The 20,477-nt window shown below is 37.8% G+C and overlaps 1 protein-coding gene across 11 annotated transcripts in view; it reads left to right on the top strand.

Annotated features, from left to right (window-relative positions):
• Positions 1-20,477, top strand: part of PARD3 (par-3 family cell polarity regulator) — a 443,962-nt gene that overhangs the window by 78,493 nt on the left and 344,992 nt on the right. The window lies entirely within an intron of this gene.

Here is a 20,477-nt window from a genome sequence, read left to right as displayed (position 1 = left end):
AGGGACTTCTGAGTGCTTGGCTGCAGTCTGCTCTGTGATGATTTAATATGGTTTAAAACCAACAGTTCCTGTTTATGTTTGAGGTTAACTTCTCGGATGTTTAAAGCTGTCCCTGTCAGTAAATTGATTCCCCTTTAATCCTTAAATTTTTGCCCTTGGATGCTTTTGCTTTCTTGTTACTGACAGGTAGCTGAAGAAGATTTTCATTCTCCTAGTTTATTTGAGCCCTGAAATGTTTTTGTTACCTACAGTGTAGCAGGAATGTAGTACAAGATATTTCTGCTAGATCTTTCTGTGCATTTTATAACACCAGAGTTGCTTGTAGAGAGGCATAAGCATGAGTTTGTTTCCCAGTTCAGTAAACTGTTCCATTAAGCACTTTTTGATTATGGGCTCTACTTTCTAGTTCTTTATTTCTTACAGCATTTTATATGTGACACAGATATATATCACCACGCAGGTTTGTGTATATTTCACATGGCCTTGGAATGTGCTTTAAGTGTTACTATTTTTCTAAATATAAACACACTTTTTTTCCCTTATGTTGTCACAACAGATAGCAAACCTAGGTGCCATTTTCAAGGAGTTTTGATTTTCTGATGTGGTGGATCCCTGGCCCATCTGCACAGTTCAGCTGAAGGTGCTGAGTGGATGAGCTGGCTCACTCATTAGCTTTGTCTGGATACACTTTGCTTATGGGCTCCCCACAATTTGCCTGGTGTGCACAGGTTTTGCAGTTTATTTGTGCACCAAATCCAGTGGAGATCCCTTCCGAGATTTGCATGTGAAGGTTTATTTAGATGAGGGGGAAATGGCTTAAGGCTTGCTTTCAGCTGAGATGTGGAAGCAGTGAGCTTTCCTTTGATGCTCTTGTCCAGACTTTGCCAGGGCAGGATGGAGATGCCTCATGGGCAGACCAGATCATGCAGCTGCTGCTCTTAATCCTGATAAATGACACAGTTTTGCAATATACCCATTTGCAAACATACACATTTTCAAAATTTCTTCACAATGAACAGTTCACACTTGGATGTGGTTAGTTGTTTGTTTAAATGCACTGCATTGCAACCTGGGGCTTTTCTTAATTTAAGCCCTTCACTCAGGTTTTTGTTGCTATATTAGGTATCTCAGTCTGAATTGAAGGCAGTGGAATGTGCACATGGCTCTGGTAGGGGGCCTCCTGGCCAAGCCTTGGAGACAGAATTTATGTTCCTATGAACCTGCCTATCTCCAGTGAATGCTGCTCATCCCAAAGCAATGCTTTCCCCTGGAAGACAGTACATTTAGTGCTGGACAAGTAGGTAAAGTCATTTCAAGGAGGAAGAAGTATTTCACTCTTGTTTTATATATTTAGGAAGCTGCTGCTGTTTTATTCATTTCCTTCACTTAACTGTTTCCTTCACCTTAAATTGTTTTATCTAATTCAGGATGTTTCAAGTTATTATTCTAGACAGTCACTTAAATAAAAATAAACAATTTAAAATACATCATTAAAAAGTATGTTGTTCCCAAAACGGAGTCAATGATGTGTCCCACAGGACCAGAAAATGAACCTCAGAATATTATGGACAATTTAAAATGGGCAGATTTAATTATAGCAGGAGTGTGCAATTACTGAATGAGGTATGAGAGACATGGGAAATGTTCCCATCTAAATAATGACCAGAATGTGCTTGTTCTAATAATATTCCATAACACATTTAGGGCCCTAGGATTACAACACTTTCAGGTTATTAGAAGATGATGATAATAGTGTGTTTTATTGCCAAATTACTACCATACTCTCTGAGGTATGAAGTGATATTAATGACCATTTTCAATAAGGAATAACATTTTGCAACATCAGTAGCATTTAACCATATTAAAATATGTTGTGTTGTGCAGTAAAGCCCTGGGGTATAGAGATGAAAACTAAAGGGTTTAATTTTGAGATGCAATTGGAAATTATTTGGACATTGAGAAAAGCCTTAGGGTAAAAATACATTAATGAAGTAAGTTTTTAAACTATTTGCAATAAATAAAAAGATGCATGTGTATTACATGATTGTAATTTTGGTTTATAAAAATGTTAAAATCAGTGCATGGTTTATATTCTGTTTAGTGTGCTATATAAAATTTCAATTATCTACATGTCTGTTAAATCTAGAAATGAACCAATAAAAGAGAGAATTAGTACATATACGTAAATGAATGCTGCTTGGAATGCATATTAAAAATATTTTTCATAGCAGAGGAAGCTTCACAGAATAGGTGACAAGATAGCATTCAGTTTCTCTGGTAGCATATTCTCTTAATGAGGAGAGCTCTGTGTTCATACAATTTACCAACAGCCATTCTTTACAGATTTGTCTGCCTCTTTAACTGTAAATATTGCAGTATTTGTTTTGCCAAGGTCAGATGCTCAGACTTGGTGACATTATTGTCATTGATCTAATCAACTGTAACTCTCATACCATCTGGTTAAGTTATTATGTTAATTCAGAGTAAATAAGTTAATTCCAGTCACTCAGAACTGCCAAAGATGGGAATTTTTATGATGTCAAAATATGTCTCTGAAGCTAAATAAACTCTCTGTACATCTTGTGTTTTATGGAACGTTGTAAAAACTAAAGATGTATTTTCCTATGGGAGCATCACTTTCATTTGCTTAAAACAAATCTGAGTTTTATTTAGAGTCGTAAAAATAAGGAAATCATATTGTGGTTTTATAGTTACTGTAAAATACCATAAAATATTTCTAAGTTACCATCTTCTGTTGAGTCAGCAGCTGAAGAGTTGCATATGATACACATTCCAATTGTATATGATATCATTTTATACTATACAAATACTGTTAAATGGGCTCCATAGGATACATTAAGGATTGGTTTTCAGCCATGATCTTGCATTTAATGTCAGATCTGGAAGTGTCAGAATCACAAAGCTTGACATGGATCTGTGCAGAAATAAATCGAACAACTTGCTGTCTGTTAACTTAGAGCTTTAGTTCTGCTTAGAGATATGAAAGTTAAATCTGTCCTTAAATCTGTGCTGGATCATGGAAGCTTCAGTTCTGTTCTTCCTTAATTTACAAAGATCATGATTTGAGTGAAAATTCAAGAGGTTGCATTTTAGAAATCCTTGGAATTTGTTGGAAGTTCATCATGAGAATATCATTCTTGTGATGACAATGTGTCTTCATAACATGAAGAAGCATTCAGTGTTTAAGCTAAAATCTATATTTTCAAAGCCTGGATTAGAATCACGAGAGTCTGATGAAATATTATGGACTGGAAATCCTGAAATTTTAGTTAGGACTTGAATGAATCCTGGTTCAGCTCAGATTTAATGCGTATCTTTTCTTTCCATACTGTTTTGAAATGGTCAGTCTGTGGCTTTTAACCTGGGGATACTCCACCTGTTGCTGCTTTTCTATCTCACAGTTATTTTGGTATTTAAGATTAAAATGAAAAGTCTTGTCCTCATCATAAACAGAAACTTGGTTAGGCCATGTCAGGATAATAAAACTGGAATCCCACAAGTGTTCATGGTTTGGAGCTGCAGGGCACTGCAAAGGTGCTGTTTGGTAGCTTAGATACAGGAGCATGGCCTTGGGAGCTATTGTGTCTAAATGAACAGAGTAATTTGAAAGGCTCTCAGGGAAGTATTAGTGTTGGTGGCATAATATGCAAATTATGTGCTTGGCAACATGGTGTGTAATGCAATTTGAGATGCAGTTTTAACTAGTTCAGTTTTCTGCCTAATAACTTAAAAGCAATATAGAGACTTAAATATTAAGCTATTTACATTGGTCTCACAGTTTAATATGGTTTATTTGACTGGGTATTGTTTAAATCAAAGCAAGTTTGCATATGGAGGTGCCCAAATGGATTAAATGGCTCTTGTAATTAGTGATAATAACTTGATTTTTGTAAACACTGGTAAGTCTGAAATTTATATGGTTTTCTGAAGGCAGAAACAAGTAAATGGGCTCCTTTCTCCCATTCTGTATTCAGACGTGCAGTCACCTTCTATGAAGTAAAAAAGTAGGAAGTAGGGACCTGCTCTCCTGCAAAAATTATTTATGATAGAAGAATATTTTTAATGCATTTAATTTGGCTGGCTTTGAATAAAATGTACCATGTCTCTGTGTACAGGATTTTTTTCTCTGTATTTCATAAAAAAAAGAGATGTTGTAGCAAAGTAACTGTTTATTCATCCAAAAGGTTTTTAATGATCCTTCTCAGTAGGAAGAAGCTCCAGTATATTCACAGGAGATACATGTATGTATATATGCATATATATGTGTGTGTGTCTGTGTATATACATGTATATATTTCTAATGCACACCAAGAGGAACCACTTTTTCCGTACCCCTGTGTGGGATAAGTGCCCTGAGACACCTCTCCTATTATTTCTGGGTCCTGGAGTAAATGCTCTGGGATATAATTGATTTGGCCTGAGAGATTCAACTATTTGCTTTCTAACAGGAAAAAAAAAAGGGGGGGAAAGAAAAAAAAGATGACTTAAATCTGAATAGAAAAAAGGAGTCTACCAGCAGTACATGGTTGCTGTGCCTCAAGGCAGGAAGAAAATGAGAGCTATGGAGGGAAATGGAGCTGAAGTGATATTACTCCTGCCAACCTTGGAAACAGAGTCCAGAAGGAGTTCTTAATTTTTGTTGAACTTGGTTTTTTGGTGCTATTTTTAAATTTTTTTTTTGTTTGTTTGTTTTTTTTTTTTTTTTGTTACCCTTGCTCCTGGATGGACACAGCTGTGGCTTGGAGTAGCAGTTGGGTTTCTCTCACATACCAGGCATTGTGGGAGACTGCACAGGGAGAAGGTGGGAGAGGAAATCCCATCCCATTGTCCCTGCTGTGCACTGTGGAGCCCAGGCTGATGTCTGATGCCCAGGGCAGCTCTCTGCTTATGCTGCCCTGCTGGGGGTCACAGCTGGAGAGAAGCAGCTGTCCAGCGTTGGCAAGGCTGGTTTGGACAACTGCAGCTAGCCTAGGAAGAGGATTTTGTGAAATAGAAATATTTGCAATAGTCTTAAAACCATGTCAGACAGAGATTTCTGAATTTTCTCATTTATAAAATCAAAATATTCTTAAGTGTACAGCAGCCCAGTGCTGCTCTCACCACAGTCATTATTTAGGCCCTGGAAGCACAAGCAGCCTGCTGTTGTTTAATTGACTGAAATAAGTGCAATCCCTTAGTGAATAATTGAAATTACTGGATGTAGCCAATAGCATTAGATAGCTCACAAAGTGACATGTAGGGCTTTGGGAGAACCTAATCTTTTTGCTTTGGCTTATCAGAAGATTTCTCTTGATATTCTGCGTAAAATTTTATCTGTTCCATATCAAACAGAGCTGTGGGTTTTGTAGCTTAAGCAGTGACATTCCTTTCAAAATGCTGCTTGTGTGACAGATTTGCACGTGCTGGGATTGGCAGTGTAGCAGCTCCATTTTCTGTGTGGAAGATGCACTAACTGTTCAGCAGAGGTCACTGTGAGTTTGTGCTTGAGACATTTTAGTGCAACTTATCAAAATGTAGTACTGAAAATATTAATATTATGACTAGGAAATTCTTGTGCCTGCATTAGCTTTAAAATGAAACTGTGTGAATCTTAAGAAAGATCTTTTTTGTGAAAGTAGAAAGTGGAGGTGATTGTAAGATTTCAAAGAAACCTGAATAGCCTTAAGAAATGTGGCATGTGTCCAGAATTTAATCATCTTTAGTATTACTTATCAAAATTTATCCAAATTATCACTTCTGTAGAAGTCCCTCTTCCTTCTCCTCCTTCTTCTAATATGTCTTGCTTCTCCAGTTGTCCAAGATCCAGGTGTGTCTGACCCTTGCACAAGTATTTTACACCTTCCTGAAGCTCAGTTTTCCTGCACTTAAAAGCACCGAGATGAAGACAGAAAGGACTGTGGTTTTCTTGTTTCTTTGTTGACTTACTAAAGGCAGCATTGCAATTAGCTGTGAGTTCCATCTATTTTCCCAACTGTGTACGTTTGGTCTTGTTCCCTTCATCATCACAGTAAGCTTTTTACATTTGTGGCAGCAAAATAACCTTTTGCTGCTATTTTCCCCCTTGACTGTGTACCTCTACTCTGCCATTAGCATGGGGGGATCAGTAGTTCTCATCTGCTGTTGGAGAATGTTTTCAAGTTGCAAACAAACCAAACCACTCTTAGAGCTTTTGAAAAATGCTGGTTTAAAACTTTTTGTTCTCCTGCTACCAGTTGATAATTACAGCTGCGAAAACAGTCCTTGGAGAAATCTCAAGATTCCCCCTTCTTCTAAAGGCAGTTTCTGATTCTGATTAACCAGAAGCTAATGAGGCTTTCAAGTCTTCTGGATTTTTCACTTGATCTTAGTTCTTCAAGGGCTTGTATAATCTTATTATGGAAATAGTGCCAACAGATGTTCACAATTCTGCATCCGCTGCAGCTCTATCACTGTAAAGGCATGGGAGACTCCAGAAGCTGATTAGCAGGGAAAAGCAGGTGGAGTTAGATTGTTGCTACGTGGTTGAATGGAACAAGGAGCTCTGATTCCATTCAAGAAATACAGGAAGGAAGAGTTCATTTGAGCTTGGACATTGCAGGGGAAATGATGTTTGTGAAATTTACACTGGGAGTCTTTTTTTCCATCAGCAAACAGAGCCTTGTCCGAACATCTATATTCTCATTTCATGTTGATCCTTAATCAGTTTTATTTTTTGTCATTGCACTGAGGAGAAGTTAACTGGAAACTTAGCATGGTGAGCCTTTCAGTGAGTCATGCCTGTATTTGTGACTTAGGAAACAACCAGTTTTGGTGGTTACCAGAAATGGGAACTGTATCATTAGGTACAAGCCTCTGTAACTTTGTGGCTTTTCAATTCTACTCCAGTTTACTCACAGTACCATGTTTTGAATACCAAAAGACCTCAAAGAGTATCCTGAGGGTGGAAGGACATGTAGTGGTCAATGGCATTTGTGTGTTCCTCCTGCACTCCGTAGTGAAGTTTTCTGAGTATGCCTCATTCTCAAAGAAGCATCTGGGGCAAAGATGGGTGGCAAAGGGGTTGATCTGTCCCCCACAGGATGAAGAATTGTGGCTCCAGTTCTGCTCCTTGGGCAGAGCCCCTGTGGTGGGCAGGAGTTTGTAGGCAGCAAGTTGGAGGTGGAGTACGAAGCCCCCATCCCTTTTGAGGGAAGCCGGTACCACAAGGCAGGTGTGTACAGCTGTGATCAGAGCAAATGTTCTGATGCTTCCAAATGGGTGGATTGAAAACAGCATTGTTGGTGTGATGTTCTCATTGTTCCTTTCTCTGCAGGGTAATGAGACAAAGTCAACTAACACAAAGTGCAATAGGAGTACTGGCTTAAATATGTATGTAAAATTTGTGGTCAGAATTTGGAAAATATGCATTGAACTGTCAGTTCCCCCCTCGCCCACCAGTGTTTCTTTGCAACTATATCTATGTGTTATGTCCCATCTGAACGTTGCATGGTGCCTTCCAGCTGGGTCTTCTGAAGATGTACTGTAATAATTGAGATATCATTAGGGCACTAACTGGCTGTACCTCAGTAAGATCAGTAGTTTACTGTTAGACCATGCCTTATCACAAATTTCCCTTTGACTAAGATACAAAATATCCTTTTTGATTTGTCATCTTGAAATATTCATGATTGTTTCTGTAAAGATGAGGGGACAGAGGCAATGCAGTTTTGGAGATGTCTGCATGGATAGAGGCAGGCTTTATGCAAAGCTTTGATTAAAGACAAAGGTTTGTTGTCCACAACAGGTTAGTCCATCCACAGAGCATCATTCTGTGGCAAGCCTGTGCTGAAGTATTCCTCAGCTTGTAATGGTTCAGATGTTGCTGTGCAGGTGCAGCTGGAATTGCTGGCACAGGTATTTCTGAAGTAAATAACTGTGACTGAGCAGGTGCAAATAGCTGATCTTCCTCATAGTGACCTGACAAAATTTTATTGCTTTTTTCCTGTTAAAGAACTTAAAACTTGAGTCTTGGTGTCTTCAGAATGGAAAGATTTCAGTCTGATCAGCTTGCTGTTGTTTTTTTTTTTTTTTTTTTTTTTTTTAATCAGGGTCTCAGAGAAGGTGATCCTTTCAGTCATTTCTGTTCAGCTTTTGTCAGTAGTCAGAGCATTTTGATATATTAAAACAGAAATTGCCAACTCATCCTCTTCTTCATCATAAAACGTGTATAAGTTTTCTGGTCCAATTCCCAAATTTAGTAAACAAAATAGAACCCCTTCACTTCTGCTGTATTTGTGGAAAATGGCCATGATGTTGGGCTTTTCTGAATAAGATGGATGAAAAAATCATAGACAGCTTATTCATGGTAAGGTATAGAGAAGAACATTGTGTCAGGAATATAATTTTAACACTGCTGTTAAAAATGTATAGAAAATGTTTCATACATGGCACTCGTGGTAAACAGCATTCTGCTTGTTAGAACTAGTGTGTGTATTAGATACATCCAAGATATGAATAAGTTTTATAGAAAACCAGCTTGTAACTATCTTATTGAAATGTATTTTTATAACTATTAGTGCTGTGGTGTGATTCTGCTGTCTTTTCAGTGAACATCCATGGTTCTAAGACAAATATGTAAGTAAAAATGAAGAAAAAACTCTGAAATTCAGTAGTAGTTCTGTGCTTCAAAGCACAGTCATAATATGGTTGATTAGCCAAATAGGTGAATCCTCTTCCCAACCTCAGCCACGCTGTTACAGACTTCCATCAAAGGTGAGGCAGAGAGCATCTGCAGGCTCTCACATCATTGATAGCCTTTACAGACACATGGCCTTGCAGTGACTTCCAGCTGCTGCTGTTTGCACTGAAACAAGAAATCTTGTTCCTATTCCCATTCTTCTCTCCATATCCATGTAGGGAGTAATTAATTATTATTGTTATTTATGTATTCTTATTTGTTTACAAATAAATTATGAAAGAAAAAAAAGAACCTCACCATCCCATTATTTGGTGACCTGCTGCTTCCCAGGATTCAGCTGAAGGGCCATTGAGAAAAGTGATGGAGCAGCTTCCAAAAGAAGGAGACTTATCTGCATGCTTGCTTCCTAAAATTTCCCCCTCTACAAAACTCTGTTTCTTTCAAAACAGGGTATTTAGTGGCCTTTGATATGCAAAGTATTGAATGGTGATGAGCAGTGAAATAAATTTTTATCTCTACTTTGATTAGTTATTGACATTTTGTCTCTTTGTTATTCTCCACATATTAATATTCAATATGCAAAAGGCTAGGGAATTCAAAATCTATGCAAATCTTCCAGATTCTTCCCAGCAATAACCTTGCATGGGAAGAAATGTGGACCAGTTATAAGAAGAAATAAAATGGCAGCTCCTGTGGGCTTGGGTTGGTTTTAGTTCTTTGTAGGTTAACTTCCACTTGGTGATCCTGGTGAGTGCTTTCTACACCTTTTCAAATGTAGATACTGAACTGGGTGTGAAGTTAACCTTCCAAGTAATTTCATATTCCCCTTTCACAAGCAGGTATCACTTTCGCTGCTGCTGTTTTGGAAGCGTCTTTGTTTATTTATCTGTATATATATAAGGATTTTGTAGCAGTTCTCAAGCAATGTCTCAGCTTGGGTTTTGTAGCTAATTATGATCTTTTCTGAAATAGTCTTCTGAAAGTGGTTGTTGCAAGTAGTTAGCTAAATTGAATAGAATTTGGAAATGTTTTTTGGTCCAAATTTGGTAGGTGTGTGGAAGCTGCTTCCCAGCTCAGAGTATCACTAATCCAATTTGCTGATTTAAAAGATAAGATTGCTTGACTGTAAATTTAATCTAGGCAAGGTCATTGGAAAAATTTGGAATCAGCTAAACTGTGAAAAGGAGGAATGTCTTTGTGTGGAATACAGGCTCAATCTGCTAAAATTTTCTCAGTGGAGAAGGTAAAGGCTTTCTTTCTTTTCTCTCCTTTTCTCTCTCGAGGTTTGTTGCCTTACTACATGCACTCTTCAGCTTTCAAAACAATCAGAAAACTGGAGCTTCTTCTGAAAGCCTACAAAGGAGAAGCCAAAAGCTCTAAGGAAAACTGGCTGATAATAGTGATTAATGTGCAAATTAAGATAGTAAACAGTTCAGCACTAAGGCTAGCTGGGGCTACAATAGTATACTATGGCAGCAATCTCTAAAAAACCCCCAAAAATTCTCTTCAACAAAGAACTGATTTCTCTGAGAAGGCTGAACAATTCTGAAAGTGTCTGCCCCTCTGCAATATGTACATACTCTTGGTGTGTTTGTCAGTACTAAATGGATTTGCTTTTAAACGAGCTAGCATATTTGCAGCCAAATTTATTTGTCCTCCTGCTGCCTCCTGCAATCAAGCATCGTAAGTATGACTGTTTAGCATCACAAACTTTTTGACAGGAATGAGTTTGCTGCATTTCCTTTGGCTTGCAGGGTCTTGAAGCCATCAGTTACCTTAATGCAATAGAGTCTGCCCCAGCCTTGGTGGATGTGTCTGTGAACCTTCACCAGAAAGTGGAGATTCATGTTCCTCCTCTGATTCCTCTGAGCCACAGCAGTACCCACATATTCAATGGCATTTCTTCCAGCCTGGGAAGCACATACCCCAGGAGCGCTACAACCTTTTGGACAAAATTTTAGTTTCTTGTCTACAAAAATAACTAAGGAGCATAATTTGACATGAGGACTGAATTAGAGGAGAAGAGAGCTGAGCAGATGGCTTAATACTAAGATTTATGAGTCACCTGAGATGCTGAACATTAAATACTTGCATACTTCTTCCTATTCTTAGGGATCTGTACACTTCTAATTCCTCTAGTACACTTATTTAGGTGTCATCTGGTCTTTTGTGATGTGTACTTTTATAAAAACCCAATTGAGTAATGAAATATTTTTGTTACAGGTCTGCAGCTGGAGTGCTAATGAAAGGTCAGCTGATGCCTGTAGAAAGTCCTTTCAGTTGTGTAATTGCTGCTCTTCAGGAAATGACAGTCTCTGTTAATTCCCTGGCCAGCAGAAGAAATCATGTCAGGACTTAGCTGCTTCATTGCAAAGCTAGCTGGCCTCAGTGCTGAGCAAGGGTGTTTGAACTAACCTGGGTGCAAGGAGGGCTCTGCAAATCACACCCCAAAACTCCTCATCTTAATGCTCTCTTAAATGTCAATTTAGCTTCTTAAGTGTTGGGCCACCTTCTTTTTCAGCTATAAGATTTATTAATGACTTTATATTTATTGCTTCCATAAATAGAAAATAGTGAAATGAGTTTAACAGAATTTTAATTTAATAGAAAAAAATTAGTTCTGGATGTCTTTTTTTCCCTTCTTCTTTTTATCCATGTCATGGCTTTTTATTTTGAGCAGGGTGTGGATATATTTTCATTTCTCTTGGCTGTGTGCCTTTCCCACCCAGCCACACAAACAAGAGGGAACATCTTTCAATTCAGAAGTTGGCAAAAATAACGGAGCAGCAAAATTCTCCCCTTGGGGAGAACACTAGGTGTTCTTTTAAGAATGTGAGAAAAGCAGCAGGCTTTTCCTTCAGGTACCCGGTGTGAAAATTGTTATCTTTGCATGGGATCTTTCATTAACACAGAACAAAGGCAACACATGGGAAGATATACAGAAAAGTGCTACTACTTGTAGAGAATATCAGCTTTTCCTTACCGGGGATTTGGGACATTTTGGATATTCCTTATGTATATTAACCTGGACTTTTGTAGCTGGTACTGAATGATGTTTCTGCTTTTCTAAAATTCACTTTTTCATCTTTCCTACCCTTTTTCAGGAGCCCTTACATCACTGTGAAAAAGTTTAAATGGATAAATCATTCATCACTGAGGAGGTGTAATAACAACACGTATGGGAATAGCTTCCTACTTTCATATTTTATGAATAAACCAAAAACAATAGATAATTCAGTTATGAAGGATCAGAGAGTTTTAGTCTTGATCAGAGGGTGCACTGATTTGTGCCATTAAGCAACTCAAATACTTGCATTTGTCACAGATCTACTGTGGCAGATGGAGGATCCCAAAGGATAATTTGCTGAAACTCAGTAGGAGCTAAAATGTAGCTTGCAATGAAATGGGCAGCAGCAGGAGAGTGACGAGGAGAGCAGCATAAGAGGAAGATGAGCAGCAGTCTTGTGTGCTGTGTTCTGGAGCAGTGTGGCTTTTTGGGTCAAATTAATATTAGAATTAGTGCTTCTGTTGCAAAGTTTCTGTTTGGCTGCACTCTTTTACAAAAAGCACGTAAGACAAGTCTTGTCTGCGGGTGTTTGCAGATTTTGAATTCAAGGTTGACATGAAGAAAACTTGTTTCGAAACATCTGTTGTGCTGAGCGCTGTGGTGACATTAGTAGTGAGTGCCTGAGTGTGTGTTTCTGCGTATCTGCTTAGACATAGTAGGGAGAGCTCCTGTCATGCTGTCTCTGACAATAACACATGTGGAACTGTAATTTTTACCTTGGTTTCCAGTTTATTGATTGGAGATGGTGCAGGCTGTTGCTAGTGGGAAATCCTGGTAAGTGCAGCAGAGGTTGAGAAATGGTGCCTTGACTGCTAGAATAAAGAAACCTTCTGTATTATTGCAGAGGTCACTGAGGATTGTAGAAATTGGTTGCTTTCTGGAGGATGCATTTATTGCAATATTTAAGATGTGATATACTAACTGTGATATCTATATTCCCAGAAGAGCTCAATATTCTGATGTTCTAATGTCACTGTTTGTAGTCAAGCTTTGTCATTATCATTTATAGGGCACAGTCAATCAGATCAGTGCTTTACAGAAATGAAGTTCCTGGTCAGAGAGTTTTCATTCTAATTATGTAATTAATGTGAGTTAATTTATTGGCTTGCAGATGAATGAGGATTAGCAAAATGATAATAAGTGGAAAAAACCTAATAAACTCCTATATATTGTGCTTTATTTTTTTTTGTGTGCACAGACTTGGACTATACCTCATTGAGCAGTTGTTTCACTTCAAGAATTTACATACTATATTTCCTATATGGATAAAACTATTGTCCCCGGTAGGATGGAAGTAGAAAAAAGTTCAAAAAATAAAGCAAAACTAAATGACATATTGTGATTGGATAGATTTAAAAAATGAAATTTCAGGGGATGTACATAATGTATAATGCATATATTGGTAAAATATTTAACATCTGTTTTATATTACTTGCAGTGACACCACTACAGCATTTTCTCAAGGAACTTAAAATTGCTAACACAGTTGCATAGCTGTAAGTTACCAGGCTGCTTGGAACTTGAACTTGCGTGGAGTAATTGCTTCTCTGTGATTTTTAATTCTTTCCCTATTTCCTTAGATGGTTGGTTTTTGGTTTGTTTGGTTATTTTTTTGGTCTTGTGTTTTTGGTTTTTTGTTTCATAGTGACAGTTGTAGTTAGCTGCCTAATTGCAGAGTCATTGCAATTCTTCCTTCTTCAGAGGCTTGCTAATGGCAGTAATTGATTAACGAGAAGCACGGTAAGGTGTCATTATATAACCACTGACACGGTTCTCTCCATTTCATGGTCAGTGGCTCTTGTTGACCCTGCTGATTAGATCATAAATGCAGAAATGTCCTACTGGAAGTTCCAAGGTTCAGCTAAGGGCAGGAAAGAAGAAGCTTTTAATGCTGTTTTTATGTCAGGCCATGTTCAAAAATAATACAGAATTTTAGTGATGCATTTCACATCTATGATATAAATTGTTCCTGGGAAAAATATTCCTCGCAAAGGTAATTTGGAATATAGGCACCAAAGAATATAGACATTCAATGTTTATTCTCTAATCTAAAGAACAGGTATTTGTCTTTGTATTTCATAATACATGACACATATGTATACATGTACGTATCTACTTAAAAACATCAGACTGTAGCAAAATAAGCCTTTCACTATTGACTTTTTTGTTTGTTTGCCTCCTACACTCAAACTTAGACGTTTCTACCTTTATGTCTAAATAATCCATAGGTACTAATAAGTAGAATGATAATAATGACAAAATATGACTAAAAATAATTATGTAACCAAATGAAGCACTTCCATGATGCAATGCTAGAATTAAAGCTTTTTATGTACATTTTAAGCTTCCACACAGTAGTTTTTAAGATTTTTTCTTTTTGAGCGTAATTTCTTGTGGCTGGGAAATGCAAACTGGAAACCACATTTGGCTTTAGCTGATTGTGGAGAGCTTAGTTCTGCTGCCCAAAGCTCTGCTAATGCTGTAACACATAGAAGTTAAGTATTTCCTTGAATCTCCTTGCAGGCAAGCAAGAAATAATCCTCATGTTTAACCAGTGCTGCACACAAGAGGAATATTTTTAGTTACTGACTGTGGAAGAGCTCAAATGTCGGCTGGTGAAGATTTTTCTGCCTTTTTCTACTGAATTACATATATTCCATTTGCTCCCTTCCAGCCTCTTCCATCTTGCCTTGCTCTTGTCTTGGCTCCTTTATCTATGTAGTTCCAGTTCTTCATTCTTACTCAGGAGCTTTTATTATCTGGTCTGAGTCTCTTCCTCACTTTCTTGCCTTTCAAAAGATTTCTTTCTTTTATCTGCTTTCCTGTTGTATCAATTTGATACCATCATTAGTAAAAGTGTCTGCTGTACTTGGCATAAGAGAGAAATAAAATCAACATGCCCCAGCAACTGATGATACTTGCGGGAAATTATCATCTAAATTAAACAGTGTACTAAAAACTTGCCGTTATTTCTGAAGATTAAGTTTCTATAGGTTCTGTCAGATTTCAGAAACACAAACATTAGAAGGCCTGCATGTTCAATCTGTTTGGCTTTATGGCTTTTCTGCAGCCCAAGTGAAATGTATTCATGTTAGCTGGTTCCTGTGTTGCCATCTTGTCTAACCTTTCTTCCGGGCTAGAAAATTGATAAGTATCTGATAACCACTGTGGAGACAAAACAGAAACATAAAGATCATATGTTGTGTAATCATCCTGATTACACTGAACAGTACAATGCTGCAGGTTTCACTAATCAAGATTAATCGTGATCTAGGCTACCTGACCTGTCATGTAGAGTGGATTGTAATTAAATAAAAATATAATCATTTTAACATTGTGCCACTAATATGTATTTTCAATAGGTAGTACTTTTGAAAAGACTCTTTCTCCTTACAGTGATTAGGAAGCTGAGTTATATTTTCTAACTGCACAGATGTTGTTAAAAGCTCATATTTCAGGCCATAAAGACTTATTATATTTGAGGTTGTACAACAAAAGAAAAATGGCTTGTACATCTGTCTGCTATGTGAGATGTTAAAACTGAAAAATCTGGAACAGTAGAGATGTATGGAAAGCCTCACTTATGTGTGCGTATGTATATTTGTTTTAAATATGTGGTAGATAATTTATAGTGGGGTATTGCTGAGAAAAAAATGCTTTGACAGGTCTTGACAACTCAGAGGAAGAAAACATTCAATACAGTATATAATAAGAGAATTGCCTCTGTTTCAGCTTTCTCAGCGTTAGCTGGCAGGTCTTAACTTGACTTTTTTCACATGATATCTTTCCATTTTTATCTCAAATGGATTGTACAAATGCTTTTCTTTGAGGCCTAATGAACCAAAATGTTTTGGGGTATGTATGCTCTGGTTGTTTTTTGTAGGGGCCTAAATCTATGTTTTTGAACATTCTATTGTGTATTCTGACAACTAGAAATGTAATAAGCTTAAATATTTCTTCTTTCCATTAGGAAAAAGGAATGCATCCTAGGCAATCATACAAAAGCATAGGAAAAGCTTTTGGCATGCAAGTGGATTTCTGCCCATGTACATACAGAATGTTCTTTTGGGTGACTTTTCCCTCTGCTGCTACAGTTTCTGACTCTTGACTGTTGCTTTAATTACATACTCTTGGTGGTCTGTGGTTCCATTCTGGTGCCACTTGGTGATAATGGAGTGCATACACTTCCAAATAGTACACACATGATGGAGTACATACAATCTAAATATGCTGGCTGCGTGTGTTCTCTGCTATCCGAGGCTCTGCCTCCCCATGGCTTCCTGCTCAGGCAGGATATTACTTGGAGAAGGTTATTTACCTTGCCTGGGTTTGTTGAGAGCCATGCTGGGGTTGGGAGGGTATCAAACACTTGCAGGGAGATTGTGCTGATGCTTGCTGGGGGGAAGCCATGGTGTCACGAGCAGCGCCGTCTTGTGCGCTTAGCTGAGATTTTATCTGTGAGCACCAGCTACAGTGGGCTTTTTCTAAGTGTGATTTTCTTTTAGAAGATGTTAGAGTTTAAACCAAAGGAAATTAAATTCAAATGTGCTCTCAGGTATTATTGAGTCAGGCAAATAAGTGGATAAAAGCAGGCAAGCTCTTGCAATGTCAGGGATCTTTGCCCATCCCTACAGGCTGGCTGGGCTGTTGTAGGTGTGCTGCCTTATGTGTGGTCTCCAGGATCAGGTCCTGCTCTGTCCAGGCCTATATTACTCACTGGGCAGGCTTTAATGGAGTGACCTGTACACAAACACTTGGGTGGGGCACTCTTCTGCTTGGAGGAAACATTTTTGAGCCCCATTCCAAACAGTCCTTGTGGCGCAGCCCCCCCAGCAGGCAGCGCTGAGCTTTGGGTGCTGGGTGACTCCCAGGGCCTTCAGAGAACACCCTGTGTTTGCAGCCTCAGACAGGCTACAGGACATCCCTGTCATTTAAGTCTAGGCAATGAAAATATATTTCCTAGATAAGTTAGCTCAGAAAAAATTACTGTTTTTTATAAAAGCATAATCATAATTAAAAACCACAAAGCACATGGATTTTTTTTTAAAGAATCGTATCAGGAAAGACAGTATATTTTTCCTTTCTCAGAGCTGGAAACATAAGAGACACTTCTAAAATGGGTCGCTGTTATTTATTTGATGTCTCTATGAAAATGTAAATATCATGATGTGTGTCAGATACTACTGAACCTGCCACATGTCCCAGCTCTTCTCCTTGGGAGTGAGTAGCTTTATGCGACCTCTGAAAATGATCAAAACTGTCTTATTTCATGGCTGACTTTGAAGATGAGTCGCTCTAAATTGCTTGTGCCTCAAACGCTGCAGTGTCAGTAGCAGGGCTCTAAAGAGGGGCAATTTCTCCCCCCCCCCATTCCTGAGCTGCTGAGTGGGTCAGAGGTGTGGGTCACACAGCTGAGAGAGGTTGCACTACAAGATGGAAACGAGAAAGCATTGCTGTGATTAAAACCATCATTTATTCAACCTGTATAACTGTACACTATCAGGAATTTGTCTTTTCTAAGCAAATGTGCAATGAGTATTATTTATCTAATCATAGTAAATGAGGCAATTTAATTTCCCAAGTGAATAGAATTAAAGCATGTTATTAAGCCTCAGCAGCCATAGTTCTGCCCAAATTCATGAGACTTCATAACCATAGCTGAGTATTGGCACACTATTGGCATCTAGGTCCTTTTATGCCTTCTATTTCATGTACTGGTGGGTGCTTTTGGAGGGTACCCTGACATGATAGGCAGTTTCTGTACTTGTGTGGGGGGATAGAGTGTAAGAAAATAAGGATAGTGCAGAAGGTAATCTCACACTTGAGGAGCTGCAGCTGTACTAATCACCAAAGATTAGCAACAGGCCTGCCCTTAATAGGCCACAGGTATGTCCAATTAGAAGAGTGCTACAAAAGCGTGGGCTAGGTGGTTGAGAAGAGTTTGTTGGCTGTGCTGTGAAGGAGGAGTCAGTGCTGTGAGGAGCTGCCCATGAGAAATCACCAAGAAGGTATGGAACTTTTGCAATAAGATGACAACATACTTGTGCCTGCTCCTGCTGTAACTTTTTTTTTTTAAAGACTTACATGTATTTCTGTATACATAACATATGTGATTTCCTCCCTGTAGACACAGTTCAGTGAAGAACTTGAACAAGGAACAGTTACATTCATTTAATTGCAGCTATTTAAACTGAAATTAAACCTTGAGTATTAAATGCTTTGTGGAGTCTGGGTTTGAAAGGGATGAAATGGTTGCAATAGGAAATGGATCCTTCTTGGCACTTTCCCAGGCTTCCAGGCTTGTAGAGGTGTTACTAATGTTGTGTGTGGTTAGTCTTTGAGATTTTGGAAAAAAGAGGGAATGAAATCACTTCACAAGATAAAATGCTTCTTTTTTTTCCCATTTTCTCCTTGATGAGGAGGACCAGATAGTTAAGTCTCCAGCTCCTCTTAGTTCTCCCTTATGGAAACTTTGGATTGCCAGGAAGTTATGGTATTGCCAAGTCAAAATAATAATTTGACCAAGCACTCGTTATATATTGTTGCTAAATTTTAATTGGGGGGGTAAAGAAAAGAAAGACCTCATTCTTTTCCATCATCCTGTTTTGACCTTTGTGTTACTGATATTTTTCATACATCTGTTTGACTCTTTTTGCATTGCAAATGTCTCAATTCTGCTTCTTTTTAATGAAATTTGATTGAAAAGAAATTATAATTTCCTTATCCTTATCTTTAAATATATTTTATGATGTTTTTAATTGTTAATTTTGCTTTATATTTGAACTGTTTCCTTTCTTGGTTTTTGTAATAACAAGGATTTCCTTACAGTTTTAATAACAGCTTTAACTGGGCTAAACAAATGTCTACAATAAAACCTCTTTTGTGTAATTGTGTTCCTACCTATACTCCACAGTTTCCCCTTGATCTTTAAGTGATAATAGTGTCTGTATGACATGTACATATATAATTAGTACAGACATATACTCACACCCTTGTATATTCTATTGTCTCTTAAATTCCTACATAAACTGTTGGCTGACTTGTTCCTTGCAAGCTGATTTTCTTTTAAAGTTGAAGCTTTTCTAGGAGATACAGTAAAATGAGATTATGGTTAGATTTCCACTAAGTAATCTATATGGATTGACTATTGCTGAAGGCACTTCTATTTCCTGAACAAAAGAAATGTGACTTTGTCTGCTTGGGTTTATTACTTTTAAATTAATGTGACTAGTGTAAGTCAGATAGGCTTAGTATGCCAAGTATAGTGCAGCTATTTAATACTTTGATGAAATGTACTGGAGCAAGTGGCAACAAGGCATTTTACACAAGTAATCATACTGCTGAAACCAGCAAAAGTCTGTGTTTTCTTTTGGTTAGGCTTTGATTTTTGTGAACTGAAGAGATGTTCTGGTCTTCAGAGGGGGTTACTACTTATTTAGGAAAATTGATATGTGATCTGACATGGGGTCTCTGTTTCAATGGGATTTTATTTTATTTTTTCTCTTTTCCTCAGAGATTCTCTGCAACTCACTATCAGTCCTTCTGGTAACTTCGCAAGTTCAAGGAGTTAAACTGCAATAAGCTCTTTAATCTTACAGGACTTAAAAAAAGAGGCAGCATCTGCATAATTACATATTAGGATAAAAAATAATGGTTTTCACAATAAAAATGCTTTTGGGAGTTGTTCTCATTAAATTAGTCTTAAACATTTGGAGTTTGAATTTCTGTGTAGCAGCCTACCAAAGGGGGTTGGAGGAGGTCAGGTGTGTTGTGCAGATGTTTATTTCAGCTGGAGGCAGCCTGGTCAGTTTTAGCAGTGCAGGACATGAGCTGGGGACAGTGGGCACTGGAAGGGCTGGTTGGGGCTGAATGACACAGATTCGCTTATTTCTACTTTGCTGCTTTACAACAACAGATACCCTGGAACAAGGGTGGGAAGGAAGGTGCTGCCTGTCTGGGTGTGTGTTTGACTAGTGGAGAAACCAGATCATGAAAGAAGAAAAAAGACTTGAGGGAAGGGAGTAGTGAAAATAAACAGTAATAAAAAGTTAAAAGAAGTTAACCTTGTCTTTTTCACAGAACTGTGAGAAAAAGCAGCAATGATTTCACAAAAAAGCTTTGTTAGTCAGAAGTGTTATTTTTTTCTCCTCCCTATTCTCATTTAGGGTAATAACCTTATTCAAAGTAGCAGATTTTGATGAAAATGATAATTTAATAATCTTTGGCTCACCTATTAATTTTCCTGTAAGGGAAAATAAACTATCAGATTCCTGCTACTGCAGAGCTTTTAACCCCTCTACAACAAAAAAAAAAGGGGTAAACTTTTTTCTGTCTAAACAATTTTTGTGGGATGGCTCTTAGGCAAGGAATAGATGAAAGGAGTAGTGTTGTACTAAGAATTGTTTTTACTAGTAATCCTTATCTAGGTACATTTTTGACAGAGGTCTGATTGAACAGAATTATGTAGTTGAATCAAAAGTGTTTCAGACAGACTTCTTGGTCTGGGAAGGCTTAGTATTCAGGAGAAATCCACACCTCCTCACTTTTGAACTGCAATTTGTTTGTGTTGTGATCTTCCTTTTTTTTTGAGTTGTAATGCTGGCACTTGACAAGGGCAAAAGACACATTTCTTTCCATGGTTAGTAGAGATCTAATTTTTTGAAAAGTCTTGTGACAAAACAGTAGCACTTATTTGGTTAAGATGTAAATCCCAATTGATTAAAGCGGTTCACC

This window comes from Fringilla coelebs, assembly GCF_963513975.1.
Source record: "Fringilla coelebs genome assembly, chromosome: 1".
NCBI lineage: Eukaryota > Metazoa > Chordata > Aves > Passeriformes > Fringillidae > Fringilla > Fringilla coelebs.
Note: the sequence above shows the minus strand (reverse complement) of the source record. Positions and strands in the feature narration are given on the sequence as shown.